We start from the raw sequence: 15,810 nt of genomic DNA, 5'->3' as shown, positions 1-15,810 counted from the left end.
TTATTTTCACCTAAACAAAAGCACTGTTTCTAAGACATACTGTTTTTAAAACTGGAACTTTAAAACAGCTTGGAGAGCAGAGGAGTAAATCATTTTATTTGTAACACCTCTTTCAAAAGTTGAAGAGAACATCTTCTCCCTCCTCTGTTTTAAACTTTTCTTGTTTTCATTCTATTTTAATCTTAGGGCAGTCTTTAATGCCAGCTGGTTTGCTGCTTCTTCACAGTTTATAAACCCAGAAGGTAACATCGTGATGCTTTCATCTGACATCCTGAATAATCACACTGTAAGTCTTCTCTGCATTACCCTGAAGCTCAAGGCAGAAGTATCTTGAAAAAACCCAAACTCAGAGCAATCAACCTGGATCTGAAAATGCTGGGGAGGAAAAATCGTAAGTCCACCTTGTCCAAGAACACAAACACCTGTCTCCTTGGCATCCTTACCCAACTTTCGGTATCAATGCCTTTGCCCACTGAAGTTTCCCGTTCTAGGGAAAAAACAGATGGACAAATCTTAAGTTTTAGGAACTCATTTATCTTAACATCTATTATTTATTTCCTCTCTATTCTCACCTGCTACCATGACATCATGGTATTTGAGTGTTGCAATGATATTCTATACTTCTGTTATTGGGCCTGTCAGGGGAACAGATCATCTCTGAGGGGCCTGGCAATACTATGTTCATTTCTGATCCATTGTCACGTGGTGCAGAACAGCACAGCAACCTCCAGGGAACTCAGAGGAGTTTAATTTGAGGTGCTAGAGCCCATCAAAGGCTTATCTGTACTGTTTTGTGATGATGTGTTACTAGACCAGAGTAAGAGTAACAGTGACAAAAGTAAGTTAGCTGTGGTTGGAGTAATGTGGAAGAATTAAACTGGATGGCAGCTGAATAGAAGTGGATTGCTATTCCTTGCCTGAAACAATGTGCTGTTTCAAAAATGTTCAGTTTTGGTTTCATTCAGCCCTGTTCTTATTTTGCAATTCATTGTTAAAATAATTTTTTTGTCTAACTGTGAGTCCCAACTCCACGGTAATTTTCATTAAATTAGGCTCTCGCAAACACAGAAATCCCGGGTCAGCTTTCATTTTGGACTCGGCATTAGAGACCGAATGGGCGAACATAAGCAGCTTGTTCTTCCTTTGCCTTTCTGCTGAAATGGTTATGTATGCATCAGTCACTCCTAACCAAATATATTTTAATCTCCTCTATTTATTTAGCTTATCTTTACGGGTCCAGATTACAGCACCTGTATTTTTCCCAAATTTTAATCAATCCCTTATATGATAGAGGGACACAAACCCAACATTCTCTGAAATGCATTTCAAAAGCAGCATGAATAGCCTGAATCTACTCAGCATTTAACTATGACAAAGGCTTAACCTCCTGTGTAACCATTAAAACCCAAGTATGACTATAGCAGAAAAGTAGGTAAGAAGCATGTTACCGTGAGATTTCCTCAAACTTGCTCTCATTTAAGTCAAACCCTCAAATTCTCTTAGTGCACACTTTTTATAAGAGCAAGATAACATAGTTATTAAATTTATCATCCATGATTAGAAGACAGGACTGCAAAAGATTTTCTGGGAAAGACAGATTCATTCTGAACAGCACAAGCACATCATGAACTCTAAGCAAGTTTATCAAGCTCCAATTATAGAGTAGTTAGGGGGTGGTGGTGGGGAAGAACAAAATATTATTGCTGAAAGGTTTCAGACCTTCACTCCACTTGGGTTAGAAAGTGTCTCCTAATTCCCAGTCTTATACATGTTTTTGCGCAAATAATGACAATTAGCCTAAATAGCTCTTCCTCCTCTCTGGTGATTAGAAAGCACAGTCACACCTCTTTCTGCTTCTTTTCTAAGTTTTAAAGACCAAGCCCTTTCAGTCTTTTTTGTTTGTTTGTTTGTTTTTTAACTTCCACCAGTCATCTCAGGAACCCTTTTCCATCTGTTTCAGTTTGAGTTCATCCTTCTTATGGACAAAAGACTGGAGTTGGTCATGTGTTTCACAATGACATTCAGCAGTGCCTTGCTACAAGTAGTATTTCTACTTCCCTGAGTCTACAGAAATACGTTGACCGATGGATTTCAGCAATGAATGTCATTTTCATACTTTCATCACACTGGCCTTTTATAATCATCTTGTGATCAGCTAAGATATCCAAGTTTTCCTACAGTTTGGCCTTTGGCTTTGAGAGCTTTAGCAACGAGACTCTTCAATGATTTTTCTTTCATTTTTTAAACCAAATCAATGAATGCATTTTTAGCTCCAAAACTACTTCCTAGGTATCCTATCTATTCTAAAGTATTCTTATTAATTATACCAGTCCTAAAATAATGCTGATTCAGTGACTATTAAATGGAAAAATCCATCATCTATCATATCCAGGAATAACTGGGCCATACCATTATTAGCTGTATTTGTTCCAAACAATAACAGAAAATCAAAGTATCTATACTAACAGCTTCCTGTCTTAAAGAGGTGTTTGAAGGAGGAAAAAGTCCTTTTCTAGGCTGCTGGGAGAAAGAATCAATCAAAGTGCTTCCTTGTAAATATAATATTAGGCAACTGAGAGTGGTATTGCCAAAAGTTTGGGGAAGCGCAGCAGACAGACACCACTACCCCATTCAGCTTCTTTCACAATTCCTTCCTAAGCAATTGCGACCTAGACAAATTCTATTTTTTCCATGCTATCTCATCTTATTTCTTTATGATTTTCCTGTATCAGTTACAGAAAACATCACCCTATCAACCTTCATATTCTCCAACACTTGCATTCCTATTGTAGTTCTAAACCGCCGTGTTTCCACTTACACTGCAACATCCAGTTCCAAGTCCTGCACCAATATTTCTGCTCCTCCTCTTTGGGGCTCTGAATCCTGACATTAGCACACAAATATCTGTCTGTGTGAATTAATTAATACCCTCTTTCTTCTTGCCACCCACTCTTCTGCCTTCTGGTGTTCTGTTTTCCTTTCCCATATCAGCCTGCATATTGAAACAAGGGGTAGGACTACACAACATTCATAAATTAAGTGCCACTTCATAGTTTAAAAATTTTTTTTTTCAATTAAAATTCAAATTAGAAGGGGGGGGAAAAGGTGTGCTTCCATCTGACTAAAGTGGGAGTGCACTATGTATTACACTGTACAATAAAAGTTCCCCAAAAGCTGGCATAAGTACAGGAAACCTCTGGTGAAAGACATACCTGAAGTTGCTGGAGAATACTTTTCTCCTCGCTTCCCCTTCCCCTCTTTATTTTAAACTTACCAGAACAGGCATTTTAGCTACATAATAGCTTATATAAACCAACACAAATAGAAAATAAATACTACCGTAAATAGAAAATAAATGATTTAAGTTATTGCACCTCAAACTTCCAAGTATGAAGTGATGAAATACAGCTACACAGAAATTAGGTGTGGTCAGGCAAGCTTTGAGGATTATGTATCTCCCTTCACAGCCTTTGAAACAGTCTTCATGGACTGCTTTGGTAAAACTAACTGTATCAGTTCAGGCAAACAGTTCCCTGTGTTCAGATGATATTACTCCACAGTCCAACCTTTGTCTGCCTAGTCTTTAAGTCTCTGGGAAGAGGAAAAGTTTATTCAATGCTCAGCTAAATGATACCTGATCTTTGTTAAAACCCATAAATGATACCATAACAGATAGGTAATAAATATCAGCATAACTGACCACATGAAAGGTAGTTCTAATAGGCATTGGGGGAAGAAGAAAGGAAAAAAAAATTACTCAAAGAATTGCCTTATATTTTATATAAATCCACCATGGTTTTTGCCTAGATTTGTTAGAAGCTTGGTTTCATACAGGCATTTTGCCTGTGGTAAAAAAAAAAAAAAAAAAAGCAGGAACACTGAAAAGAGTTAATGGCATCATAGTAGCACAATAATGTTATTAAGCTTGTAAAAGGATGAAAGAATGAAAATAAAATTCTGAAACAAAACATTGCTTTGAAATGAAGCACAATATAATTTCTATGAAATTCTGATTCTTTTTCTTGTTTGTTCAGTTGAATAAAAATACCAAAAACCAAAAAGTTAATCCACACAAGACTAATTTTGTTAACATTGCATAATAGACTGTATGTATTATGAAAATGTTCCAGATTCATGTAGTCAATAATTTTGGCACTGATTTTAAACTGAGTCTTACATTAAGCTAACATCTGCTTTCTGACCTTGTAACACTCACTTCATTTTATTACAATCGTTTGCCTGAACTTCATCCTTGCAAATTTTGAATCAATATCAACAATGAATTAATTCATTTTGCCAGCCCTACGGCAACCGCATCTTCCATTTCCTCAATTTTTTTCCACTGTACTTTATCTTTTGAAGACAGGGGAAAAGGTCAAATAACATCTTAATTTGTCATAACAAATGCTTTTACCAAATTCTTCAAACCAAAGAAATATGAAATGGAACAGAGAAAAACTGTACCAACATGTTTACCAACTTATACGGAAGGTTCCCAAAACACTTTACAGCTTAAGCATCATGCAAACTATATGTAAAAACGTCACTTTCTTTAATAGTAAAAAACTCAGTAATGACAAACAGCAACTCCATATAACCAAGTCTCCATTTCCAGCTGAAAATCTGGCCAAACCACTACATTAAAGAGAATCAAAAACATCCCCTAAATGTTAGCAAGTGTTCCACTCCAGCTGACAAACACAAAGGAATATGTCTGCACTCCAATCTGAGTGTATCTATAATTTACATACGCTGTTTTTCCAGCTTTAAACTTACCTCTTTGGGTAAGAATAGCAGTGTAGCTAAGTTTCAATTGCCTAGTATTTGCCCTGACTTTTGTATGTACTAGGGTCTCCCAATAGGAGTAAGATCCTTCCCCCCTCCCTTCTTAATGACTGGTGTAATCAGTGTGGCATGAGAAAATGAGAAACTACCCATAAAAATGACAACATCTTGGAGCAAGGTCCAGAAGTAGCCCAAATGACAGTATGGAAATCCATAGATCCTCATAACAAGCCACACAACAAAAGGATGGAAAAACAAACTACGCAGTTTCTTTCAAGAACAGGTTTTGAGCAGCTGTAGCATATCATACAGCTATGCAGGCCCCCTTTCACTGTTTGTTCTGGGCCTTGCCCAACTTATAAATCTATAACCTATCCTTCCCCAAACCCAATACTACTTACCTGTCTCCTTGCTCTCTCCTTCTCCCTTGCACACATACACTTTGCCTCCCAATATAAGGTGCAGTTAGAGGTGCACAGCAAGGGTTTCTAGGTCAGTCCAAAATGCCTAGTTTACATACACAATGGTTTTACTCAAATATTGTGGATTCCAACACACCTGTCAATGTGTTTGGAAACAAGGGCATAACCAGCAAATAAATTATAGAATGACAAGTTGCACTGCATCAGCTACTTCGCCACAGCAGACACCTGCATTTACACTGTGATACATGAGAGAGAAATTATAGGTAGCTGCTCTCTGTTCCACTGAGCCTCAGAAGGACAGATGGGAGGAAGGTGGCAGCTTTCTAAGGCTAGTGAACTTGGGGCCAATTAAACTGTCTTTCTAATATCACTATCTGGCTATATCCCAACTAAATATCTCCAAGTGAAATCTGTCTGCCCTCTCCTGAAGGTGCATAGGTAGGTATACTTGCAGGTAGCAGCCAATACCTGAAAACTATCATCTTATTATAATAATGCAGTCCAGTGCTCAACCTCCATATGCCTGGAGGAAAGCATGAACAGGACATTTATTAGGGAGACTCCTTAATAGCCAATATCACTAAGGGAAAGAGATGGTTATTTATGAATATGGCCTCAGACTAGTAAGGGATGTTGTTGGCAATACAGTGTCTTTTCCAGATATGATCTTCTGCTTTGAGATGTACGTATAATTCAAACTCACAGGTATAGTGATAACAAAGGACTCAAAGATCATGAAATCATCACAACACATCAATAAAAACATGAGAAAGGACAGCCAGTTCACAGCCAACAAGCCCATGATAAAAGCTTAGATAGCAGCTTCATGGAAAGTTCACCAGTTCTCCTTTGGGTTTATCTTCTGTTTTCAGGTGTGTTTAGTGAAATAAACAAGCATAAATAACAAAACAACAACATAATAAACATAAAAATGGAAAAGTATATATTATTATAAATAACTATAAAAATAGACATTACATAGTTTAGTGAAATAAATACATCACCACTATGTAGGAATTCACTAAAAAAAAATTAAAAAATAAAGAGCAGGATCATCTGTGCATATTAGCTTTTTTTCTCTCAGATTCAGGTAACTGTATCTCCACAGAATAAATCATACTGTTACACATCTTACTTATTTTTATGCATTTTACAATCCACTTTCAACACGGATGCAATGGTTGTGATCAAATCAGTGCAGAATGACTTCTACATGAATAGGTCTTAACTCTATACTAGCCTGATCATTTTCTAACCCATATTACTTTTACACCATGTTGCATTTACCTTCCTGCTCCATTATTTAGGGGTCTTCATATCTGCTGTCATCTCCATGTTTAAATGCATGATCAAACTTGTGAAACACACCATTCTTGTTATAACAGTATTATACTATGCCCTGAGCACTTGTCTAAAGCTGCCTAGAGCACTAAATTTCACAACTCACAAGAGAAAATCAGATTTTTTTTTTATCCTCTTCAAAAGGCAACATATAGTTCAGCTGCAAAGAAAGTTACTTCTCCAGTAGGCTATTTTGTGTTTCATTAGCTGTACTGCCCTGAGCATTATATATACACAGAACTCTTCTGAAGTACAAGTACTGAAACACAAGCCACTGTACTGGGATATGTAATGTGAATTTAAGAATGAACTTTAAATTTACATGAAAATTTGGGGTTAAATCATTCATGCTGATGTGGGGTAACACTCTTACTCTGGTTCCAGTTCTTCCTGGAACTTTGTGAACTCTGGACAACTTTTGTTAAATTGCAAGAGGAAGTTGCAAGAGTTCTTTAAAATCAGACAGTGTGTAGAAACCGGAGTCAGTAGATTACCCTAGCAGAAATGACGTCTTGTGCTATTAAATCTTTTCAGTGATACCAGACAAACATTTAGCACTAACTGTATAAGTATGCATGTTAGGAACCACCTGATCTTATTCTCACTGATGTAAGTAGCAGAATCTCCCTTAACTTTGGGGGTGTAAGATTGTACACCATGTTCTGGCACTTCAGAGTCCCATTTATGACTCGTTCATTTTACATTATTTTTAAGCTCTGTGTTAATTATATGGGCATGAATCTAAAACATTCATGTTCCAAATGATTTCTTGCCCAGCTGTAGCTAAGCAATTGTTGCAACTGGGCAATTATGACCATACTGGCTATTCATTAAAATTTAAAACCTTTATAACTTCAGATATCAAATATATGCCTCATAAGCAGGTTCCATGATTATATTGTACCAAACAAAACCATCTTAGACTGTGCGCAAGCTCCATGGTGATTTTTGCACTTGTAGCCAACCCACTAACTTTCCAAGCAAGAAGTACATCAGCGTTCATGATGGTTACCGAGTTGTTTCAGGAGACAGTAATAACTCCACAATGACCCATCATGTGAATCCCATGGAATTAAGTGTTGTATAATGAAGACATTTGAAAAACTAGTAGTACTGCTACTATTGTTTTCTGTTCTCAAAGAAGCAATGACTTTCCTATGCCATAATATTCCAAATGTCCTGCTGGTTTTGCTTTTATCACAGGAGTAAAGGAAAGGACTTCTCCTTCTTTTAAACATAGCAGGAAAGGACTTGTGCTGTACATAAATATATAACAGAAAAGAGTATCTGATTCAAAGAAGCTATTCAAATGATGAATCTCGCATTTATATCCAATGCTCTCAGACTTTCTAAACGCACCATCTAGAGCAGAAACATCTCACCTGAAGCATCTTTCTCCCACTACTCCACAGCACCAGCCAAGTCTCTTTTCTGCCGGTGCCTGCTCTGCTGGCAGTTCGTTCTACAAAGCTTCTACTGTCTTCTCAGTGCTAACTTTCTTAAGTTTCCCTTTCTTAAGTTTCTCTTCAGGGGACAGAGCATATGGGGCATGTTGACATGAGGGAGCACAGCACAGAAATCCTGGAACTAGAGCTGTTGCCATAGCACCAAACACCCACACTACCAAGCCTTGCTTTCTTCTTCACAGGCCAGCACACATGCTTGTGTGTCCACACCGTACTCCACTGAACCAGATAGATTTACAACAATGGTTAGTGCTGGCTTGAAAACTTTCCACACACGCCACTGCACACCACAGAAACACCTGCTGCATACCAGAGAAACAAAACCTGACCAGAACAACAGGTAGACGCAACATCACCGAATGGAAAACAAAGGGATAGCAGACAATCCACTCTTACCATTTTCAAGATAGACACTAACCTATTTTATGAAAAGTTGAAGGACACCAGTTTAAAATCAAATGTGGTAAACAGTAATACAGTTGACTCTAAAGATAGGTTAGGCGTAATACATCCTCTAGCTAGAAATGTCTTACTGGCTGTCTGTAGTAGTACAAAGTTGCCCTTTAAGGAGGTACAGTCTCCTTAAAACACTGTGAAGACCATGTTAGCATTGTCAGGTTGGTAGGCTAGAGGACTTCACACCTCTACAAGAGGCTGGGGGCACATATTGCTGGGTGCGTATTCTCTGAAAAAGCCGTATAAGGAGATTACAAAAGACAAGTAGATTATTAAAGATGCTGAAGCTTATTCTGTGGAAGGGGAAAAAGGAAAAAGAAAAGCTGCTGTGCAGAGATCCAAATCAAGAAATCAAGAAATGAGGTAAACAGCTTATATCACAGACAGTCCTTAGGACAAAGCTGGAGATAAGGAAACAACAGAATGTTGTTGCTAAAATAAAAGAATGATGGGAGAAGAAAAAAGGAAAGAGTAGTAGGAAGGGAGCACTGCCACAGCAGGATAAAGGTTGAAATATGGCTTTTTCCAGGAAATAGAAAAAAAGAAAATACAGCACATTAATATTAATGAAAACATTCAAAGCAGTGCAGCTCTAAGGCTTTTCAGCCACACCGGTGAGTGTCATGGTAGAGGGATTGGAAGTGCTACCAAGCAAATTAAGCGAGAGATTTTCAAAAAAAAAAGCAAGTTCTCCTAGTCAGGCCTAGTGGGAGTACTGCTGTCCTCTGCCTGCCTAGCAGAAACACAGTCGGAGAGGCCATCCACATGCCAAGAAAAATGGGCTTAGCCTTCAGCTTAATATGTCCCAATGCTTCTTCACTGGTGCCAGGATAGCTGTTTCAATATCTCTCTCAGCTAGTGCAAGTATAGCTGGAAATCAGTGAGAGCACAAAGACCTTGCAGGACAGAAAAAGGAAGACAAAGTGCCATACTTGCAATAAAGCTAGAGAGTTGCTTAAAAGACAAATTTCCCTACCCTCCTCATGGGCTGTAACACTTCTCTCTAGCCTTTGTATAGTTTAGCAGATCTTTTGCATCTGTAGTTATAATCTACTTTGAATCTCATTTGCATGCTCTGCTACCCTGTAACTGCACATTCAAATGACTCTTGCAATATATTTTGAACACCTTGAACCCAGAACATCCAACATAGGATTTCCTCTTCCCCTGCCCATCCCCTTCCTATTTACCAAAAACTTTCACTTCCTCAGTGGCACAGACACCAGTTCTGGCAATCGCTTAACTATGTTCTCCAGCTCCTATCTTCCCATATCTGAATCACAGCTACTCTAGGACACTCAGCACCTTACTGGACAGTTTTAGAAATCACATCAAGCTACATGGTAGGCCTGGGGCTTGCCCTAGAGAAAAAACAGTTTCTGTCCACTGAGCCTAATGAACATAAGCCTCATGATGCTGGTAAGGAATACCGGAGAAGGCAATTTCAAGAAATGTGATAGATACATTACTTTTCAGATCTTTTCCCACTTGGTTGATACTACTGGGAAATATCACCTTTATCAAGACAGAGTTAAAAAAAAAAAAGAAAAAGCCATAAGACCTACGCATTTATAAGTAATGTCACCATATGTAGGAATTCACTAAACATACTCATACCTTCTAATACTCATTTTGTTGGAAGCCCCTAGTGTAGTCATATATGGAAAGAACAAACCTGTTCAACAGTCAAATATACTTCTGCATTAACTCCTGTAATATCATATCATTTCAGTTATGCCCAAGAAAAAGCCTGAATATAAGATACCATCAAAAAATTCATCAAAACATTCTGTACACAAATATCTGTCCAAACTAATGAAGGAGACAAGAAAAATAAGGCAATATATTTTATATATATTATATTATATATTAAATGCATTTCCCACATCAGAAAACCCCCTTAATAGACTATCTTTTTGTTGACAAACTTTCTGAAATTGCTTTCTGTTAAACCAACAAAGCAGTAGTTAAGAACACATTTCTGAATGTCCCTTCCATCTAAACTTTTATCATCTCTGGCTTTAAGTAGTCTTGTAAAATAGAGGAGACTGCAGAAAACATAATCCTAGAAAAGTAGCTGTGTCCCATACTTTAATCCCTAGGGTGAGCTACCAAATTCTTCAGTTTGAGATCGTGCAATTTGCTGTGATAGGTACTTTCAAGAAGTGGCTTAGTTACAAGAACCTGCAAAGTAAAAGCAGGCCTTCACAAAGTAAGTATCAAATTTTTCAACCACAATTTAGACAGGAAGAACTAGCCTCATGCTACATACAGCAGAGACCATAAAGGAAGAAGGACACATTGTTTAGACCGTTTATCATTTTAATACTTTGAACTGAAGTGAGATAGTATGCCACACAAGCACAGGAACAAATTGTAGATACTTAAGATGCCAGCAGTTGAAAAAGATAGACAATGCTGTCCTAAGGTGTAGCAAGTATTTGCTGTTTCCGCTCTTTCCCTAAGAACCAGCACCTATTCATTTTCCCCTTCATCTTTCCCTAGTCTCCTCCTCTTTCTCTCCCCAGCAAAGTGTTTCTGCCAAAATATTATCTCAGTTCAGACGTTCAGCTGACAAAAGTAACTAATCTATTTAGCTCTTACGAGCAATTCTTTAGGATGCACAACAAATACAGGTGTTTCATGAATATTTGGAGCAAATATTTCCAACACGAGATGAATTCTGCCTTTACATTTTGTTCCATGAAGCCACATTTTCAGGAAAGATGCTGAAGACTACCATGACTAATCCTGTCCTGGAAATTACCACATTTAATGATAAAGTCAACAGGAAATGTATTTGAATCAAGCAAAAATAAATAAAAAAGCACAGTCTGTTTCATCCTTCCCTGAAGGACAATTACCATTTAAATCTAAACTAAGAACAGACTAAGGACAGTTACATTGTACTTGCTATTTTATTAGTAGAAACTAAATTTCCCTGAGAAGTGATTAAAGTTACAGTTATCCATAGTATAGCAGTCTCCTATCCTTGTTTGCTTTACTGAAGATTGTTTTCATACAAATGTAATTTTATAATGTTAATATGCATAGTTTGCTGAGTCATGGCTTGGTAAATCTCAAGTCCTATCTATATTTAGCAGTTTAGCAGTTATACACTCATATGCAAGAGAGGACACACATAGATGGGAGAAATAAAGTAGCAGGTCATTGACAGGAGTAGGAATATGGTCAGCAAGAAAAAAGTCCTAATTCTCAGAAGAACAACTGGTGCTTCTACAGAATGAACCTGTTCTTTTTAGAGATAAAAATCCTTTAAAGGTAAAATAACAATTAATACTACTTAATAGAGTCACACAGTTTTGTTTAATTACATTTACACACCTAGCTTAATGGCTTGAGAAGAAAGTATCGCCTACTACACACAAAGCTCATGCAACCCTGAGAATCCCAGCCAAGGGATTCTCTCATTGCTTGCATTATCACATAATGTCTTCTATACCTTAGGATACTGTAGAAATACTGTAGAAATACAACACTGTTTACAGCAATGCTACCACAGGCAGAATGCTAGGAATCCTAATCTACGGCTAACTTTTTGTTTGTTTGTTTATACCTTCACACTATTCCTCGACTGTTTTCTTTTCTGTGTTCATCCACTTTTGCAAAGGCAGCACCCACCCCAAGGGCAAAACTGACTCCATATTTCCCTGAACACAAGGAATAAAGTCATGTCTGCCCTTCATGCAGAAAATGCACATATGGAAAGGAGGAAAGACCCTGTCTCCTTCTCAGATCGCCTAACCCTTTGACAAAAATAAAAATTGGCTCATGGTCAATACCTTCCCACCAAAAAACTCAAAAGACACCCATTAAAACTCCAAATAACATGTGAAGTACAGAGAGGCAGACAGCTCCTTTTCATCATGGAGATGGAATCATATCTGAGATTAAATACCGCAATACTTAAATTTTCCTGAATAACTACAGATGGGCCAAATGCTACTCTCTAACAAGAAAGACACCAAAAGTAGTGTTTCTGGTCTTGCAGGCCACCCTGCTAAAGCTCAGCTACCAAGCCGAGCTGGGAGGGTCTTAGACCTCTTTCACTGCCTGTGCCAGGAATTCCTTCCCACAAGACCTGCTACTGTGCGATGCTATTTATCTTACAAGAACCAACAAGGTCATAGTAATATCTTACTTCAATTATACAGATAAAATGGAGGGAAACAGTGTAATGAAAGAGTTATTTATATATTCACAAACACATATAAGAAAGAATATCACATTTAAGGAAAAACTATCTAATACTCTTGAACAGATAACATTTAAAAAACAGGAATATTAAACATCTTAAAGGCAATAGCGTCTAATCTCATGGGTGAAAGTTTCATAATTGATTGCACTGTCAGAAAAAGCATTGCATAAGTCCACTGGTCAAGGTAATTATAAGCAAAGACCCAAGACTTATCCTATTTCCTGTGCATTTACAGAGAAAAAAAGCTTATTTATTCAAAAAACTACAGGGGAGAAGCACAGTAACTTCAAGTCAGCAAGTTACCTACTGGTAAAAATGCTCATTCTAAATCACTAAAAATCTAACTTAATCATAGTTTTAAAAAAAAAAAATCTCAACAGCATACAGGTAAAGTAGATCTTTATCTTATTAAATCAACTAGTCTGTAGCTCATCAGGATGAAGTGGAGAAAGAAAAAAAAGCTATAAATCTCAGAAGAGATCAACAGAATGAAAAATCTGTCGACCTCGAGTTCATCAATTTTTAATTCTTGACAGAGATTTCATAATGTCCTATTAACAGTATCCAACTGATTTTAGCTTGTTTCTAGTTTTTCAGAGAAAACTCTTTTTATTCTTCTCATCCACATTTGCAGTGTTGGTAATACTTATTATAAAGATATAAAGTCTAGATATGCGACTTATGTACGTTTTGTATCTACACTGCATTCAATACAAGGTTGGAAGCTATTCACACAATTTCATTATCCCCTCTGTGAAACCAAACTACATTTTCCCAAGATAATTTAGTAATTTCCCAACAAAAATCTTTAAGATAGTCCCTTTTTTATAACTCTTTAGCAATACTATGATGAGTATAGACTTATCTACCTGTCGCTCATCCTTTACAAATACTTGCAACTAACATTAAGATACCTAAATTAAAAAAGTCTTCAAGGTACCCTGTGGGATCAAGCTAAAGAATTTCATTTCTGATTTGTATTTCAGTGTGCTAAAGTACATTAAGATTGGTTGGACTGGCATTTTTTCAGAGGTAGGAATGAAAGGCAAGAGATGAGTTCTTGATTTGGGGGTTTGGATGAAAGAATAGAATAAGATTTCAACCTTTGTGCTCTCTATGTATATTCACAGTAATATGGTCTGGCTAAACAACTTTTAAGTGTTAATCAGTGCCAACGGAGAGATCAGTGAAACAGCATGATGAGTTCTTGCAAACTCGTTAAGTGCAAACACATAAAAGATGCATTTTCAACAGAAACCCTAAATGCAGAATCTTTACTGAAGGTGAGGCATCAACTATAAAGATCTAGCTTGACTTTCAGATGCTAAATTAAATTTAGAAAGGAGAAAACCCTTCAAGGCTACTCCTTAGGCATACAGTATCATTACTACAGTAGTCAGCAAGAAACACCATGCATGAAACATCACAACATTGTTTTCTTTTCTCTCTTTTAAATAGAAGTACATTTGAATATACAGTTAAGAGGAAGCAGCTTTAACCTGGGAGATGCTCCAGGACCTAGTCTACTAGAAAACGTGGTTAACAAGGAATACCCGGGGGCCACATTATCTCTCTTAAATAAATTAGATCTATTGCCTTGGCTTAGGTCACAGACTGCAGACCTGGATCAGTGAATTTTACATGCTTTCCAGCGCAAAAACCTCAGAAGACACCCTAGCCACGAAGATCAAAACACAAGCTGGGCAAAGCCGCAAGAGGTAAATCGTTCTTTTGAGAATTACGCGTTTATTTGCCGTATTTCCTTTAAAACCCCACCTGCTCCCACCGGGGAGGTCGTGGGCAGCGACACCTCCTCCCCGAGGCTGCGGGGAGGGCGACCACCCCCAAAAGTAACTCTCGCCTCTTGTAGCCGGCGTGTCCGGGAGCGCGGCCACGGCCTGGCCGGGCACCGCCGCGCCGCCCCGGCCGGCACAACCGCTCCCGGCGCCGACACGGCCGCGCCTCGCGCTGCCCCATCGCGACCCACCCGGAGACCCGGCGGGGCTTCGCGGCCCGACCTGCCCCTCGCCCATCAGCCGGCGGCGGCAGAAGACCTCGCCCTCGCCCTCGCCGCCCCCCTCCGCGGCCAGCCCGTCGCCCTCCTCCGCCCAGCCGCGCTCGGGCTCTGCCTCCGGCCCCTCCGCGAGGGGGCGGCGGCGCGGAGGGGGCGGCGCGGGCCAACGGTCGCGGCCGCAACGGCTGCGCCCCGCCGCCAACTGCCCGCGGGGGGAGGGGGCGGGCAGGAGGCGCCCCCTTCGCTCGCCGCGCCGCGCCGCTAACCCACCCGGCCCGGCGAGCCGCCAGAGCCCCGGCAGCCCGCCCCGCCGCCGAGCGCGAAGGCACTTACTTTGCCGGGTGCGAAAGTTGGGCAGCGGCGAGTAAACTCCACGGTTACCGCCGGGAGGGCGGGCTGCGCGGCAGCACCGGCGAGGGGCTTTGCCCGCGGAGGGGGGCAAGCAGCGCGCCGCGGCTCCTCCGTGCGCGGCGGGAAGCGCCGGCCGCCCGCTGCTGCCCCGCGGCCGGTGCAGCCCGCGGAGGAACTTCGCACTGGCTCGGGCGGCCGCCCCGGCGCTTTTCAGCCTACTTCCTGGTGCTGGGCTACATTTGCATACGCAGCACAGGGGAGCGCGGGGCGAAAGAGGAAAAAAAAGCTCTCGGGGGCCGCGCACCGGCCGCGCGGCTCGGCCGGGGCTGCTCGCGGCGGGCGGGGGAGGGGCGGCTGCCCCGGCGGGGCGGGAAGGCGGTGGCCGCGGCCGAATAACGACACGCTGCGAGAGAGGGGGCGAGGGGGGGCCGCGGCCGGTCCCGGCCCCCGTGCTGCCCCGCGACCGGCTCCGGGACGGGCTCCGTTAAAGCCCCAACCCCGCGGGGCACGGCTCGGCCAGGGGCAGCGCTGGGGGCGGAGGCGGCTGCGTGGTTCTGCCAGCAGGCACGAAGACCATCAGGAACGTCTCCAAAATTCAGCTATGGCAGCTTCTAAGACCCTCTGGAGCCTGGGTGGGAAGAAAACAAAGAACGAGTAAATGAAATAAGTTTATTGATTCTTTTTTTAATAAAGAACAGTTTGCTGCCCTGTTGAGAGGTGAAAATGAGATCTCAAAGATCAACAAAAGTCCAA

General features: G+C 40.4%; 1 protein-coding gene across 2 annotated transcripts in view; it reads right to left on the bottom strand.

Annotated features, from left to right (window-relative positions):
* The window catches only part of LYN (LYN proto-oncogene, Src family tyrosine kinase), a 52,315-nt gene extending 37,100 nt beyond the window's left edge, over positions 1 to 15,215 (bottom strand). Inside the window, exon 1 of one of the 2 annotated variants that reach the window (XM_026080491.1) lies at positions 15,040 to 15,215. The gene's annotated coding sequence lies outside the window, so the exon portion shown is untranslated. The remainder of the gene's footprint in view (positions 1 to 15,039) is intronic. The other variant, XM_026080490.1, reaches the window with a different exon arrangement.
* Between the last annotated feature and the right edge of the window lie 595 nt (positions 15,216 to 15,810).

Source organism: Apteryx rowi, unplaced genomic scaffold, assembly GCF_003343035.1.
Source record: "Apteryx rowi isolate R43461 unplaced genomic scaffold, aptRow1 scaffold_522, whole genome shotgun sequence".
NCBI classification, from domain to species: Eukaryota; Metazoa; Chordata; class Aves; order Apterygiformes; family Apterygidae; genus Apteryx; species Apteryx rowi.
This window is presented reverse-complemented; position numbering and strand designations above follow the sequence as displayed.